Source organism: Macrobrachium nipponense, chromosome 3 (genome assembly GCF_015104395.2).
Source record: "Macrobrachium nipponense isolate FS-2020 chromosome 3, ASM1510439v2, whole genome shotgun sequence".
Classification (NCBI taxonomy): domain Eukaryota; kingdom Metazoa; phylum Arthropoda; class Malacostraca; order Decapoda; family Palaemonidae; genus Macrobrachium; species Macrobrachium nipponense.
The window spans coordinates 115088159-115090658 of record NC_087202.1 but is presented as its reverse complement, the minus strand read 5'-3'; the positions used below and the strand labels follow the sequence as shown (position 1 = coordinate 115090658).

The following is a 2500-nucleotide window of genomic DNA, read 5'->3' as shown; positions in this document are numbered from 1 at the left end:
AGTACTAATCTTATTGACGCGTCTGCCGCGTTGATTTCCCCTGTGTTCAAATATTATTATATTTTAAAGAGGGGTCATTACTTTTAACTTTGGTTTTTATTTTGCGCATTTAACTCCTGAGAGATAGAGAGGAAGTCTTCAAACTGAACCTCTTGATGTTTGCATGAAAGTGATATTTCCAGCTCGGTTATCGGCTGACATGTATTTGAACTCGAGGCTTGAGTTCAGACCTATTCTGAACCTATTTTGACCTGGACCGAGGATTTTCTTTTCTTTGAGAATAAGGCAGAGAAAAAACAGGTAAGAAATTATTGACAGTAATAAAATGATCCGTGTTTTCACGGATGTTTGTTATTTCTTGCGTGAAGCGCTTTATTTCTTTTGATTAGTAGCTCTGTCGTCAAGCATTTGATAATCGAATTCATTTTCCTTAACTCTATATTCGGCTCTTTCTGTCTACCCTGAAAGCATCATCCACATAACATGCAGGGCAACTCTATAGTAACCATATGAATCAATATTTAAATAAATCAAACTTGAACTTCATGATTCACCACACTACTTTTATGATATGAGCATTTATTTATCCTGTATTTGCGCAGAGAATTCCACGTTTTTCAAGTCTCCCAAGAGACTTTAACTGCAACAAAATTCTACTGCATCTATTTTTTTTTTCAGTCCCCTTTCATGCGGCTGATGGTTTAAGATTCTTTACCTTAAATTTACTGTTCGCGGATACATCTCAGATCCGCTTTTAAAATAAGTAATCAAGAATCTTCCAAAAGTAGCCATCCTTATAATAACGTACACCCTATCATAAAATGTGAGATCCCCATCACATTTAAAAGAGAAAAAATAAGACATTCCGAATCTTCTTCTTGGTGTCTTTTAAAGGAAAAAATAGATATGTGAGTAAAGAAAAATCATCGCATCTCATTTTTTTTTTCTTTTAAATATTCCTTTCCCCAAAATAACCTCCCCTAACAAGACGAAAGGCATCTAGCGTCGACGCTCATTTAGAAGTGGACATCAAAATACTGTCACTGATTAGGACAGGGTTAGGATTGGGTTTGGGGGGGATATCAGGTGGCATATTAGGATGTTGGGGGTTTATATATTAGCAGCCGGGGAGGGGGGGGGGGAGAGAGGTAGGGACCTAGACGGGAGCTGGGAGTCAATTTGCATACTAATTGGAGCCTGAAGGTAGTAAGCAATGTCTCAGGAGGTGTTAGAAATGGAAAGGAAATCCTCTCTCTCTCTCTCCTCTCTCTCTCTCTCTCTCTCTCTCTCTCCATCTTGTGTCTTGTTTATCTTTTTTCGTAATTACAAATATGCTGGCTCTGCAATCCCAGCAGTTGGAAATATGAAGTTCTACTCCACTTTCGAAATGTTATTCAATCTCCCTTCTTCAGTCATTTATAGTTAATTTACAGAACCTTTGAAACTAAAAATAAAAGAGAGAGAGAGAGAGAGAGAGAGAGAGAGAGAGAGACCTGTAATAATGTGAAGCAAAAGGATATCACGATTAAAAACATGTTAATTGTCCTTTCTTCCAGTTCAACAAATAATTCGGAACTGGTGACAAAATAAAGAATGCGACAGAGAAGGAAGAAGGAAGCCATAAGATATTAAGTTAAATCACAGGGAAATGAAAACAGCCATAAGGCTTCGGACTACGAACAAAGCCAGAGTTTGCGTGCCTGGATATTTCATATACATACATGCTTACATACATAAATATATGTGCCAGCGTTGTCAGTCATTATTATATCCATATAAATTTAAAATCTGTAATAAAATCGTGTAGCGCCTTGATTTACCGCCAATCGGGGACCGCCAATACTGGAACAAAGACCAAGAATCATTGATTCAAAGTTTACGAAGTAATGTGAATCAAGCCAGAATATTCCCAATGGAAAGTTATTTCCTGTCGTAGATTGAAACATTATATTTTAACAATCACGATGCCGTTAATCATATTCATGTTCATTTTAGAATCAAAAATATATCTATACTTTTTTTTTTTGGCAGAGCAATAATCTTCTCATCCACCGAAGATTCTCTTCCATTTCCCTTAATCCGAACATTTCACCTGATAATATATTATGGCGCAGGAATGACGGATAGCCGGTGTCAATGACAGCCTTTAAATTTCCAGCCCTATTTTTATCATGATTATTATCATTTCATTCGAAAGCCGTAACTCGAGAAATGGCAAAGGTTATAACAATAACTCATTGTTTTATGAGGGTAATTTCATATAATTATCCCCTGGAGAATCGTGGTAATATTATCGTCTTTCCCCCTTTCCAACTTGAGACAAAAGAACTGGTAAAAGATCGCTTCCAGGACTCGCAAAGTAAATCGCTGTGCGATGAGACATTCTGTTTGCTTATTCTCTCTCTCTCTCTCTCTCTTTCTCTCTCTCTCTCTCTCTCTTAATTTTTTACTGAGAGGTAGTAAAATCATTTATGCTAATATCATTCAGATGAAGGAGAAC

At 36.8% G+C, this 2500-nt stretch overlaps 1 protein-coding gene across 1 annotated transcript in view; it reads left to right on the top strand.

The window, feature by feature from the left end:
- The window catches only part of LOC135221985 (cell adhesion molecule 3-like), a 618236-nt gene that overhangs the window by 124 nt on the left and 615612 nt on the right, over nt 1-2500 (top strand). The window contains exon 1 of the mRNA XM_064260087.1: nt 1-300. This exon is cut by the window's left edge and continues 124 nt beyond it. The gene's annotated coding sequence lies outside the window, so the exon portion shown is untranslated. The remainder of the gene's footprint in view (nt 301-2500) is intronic.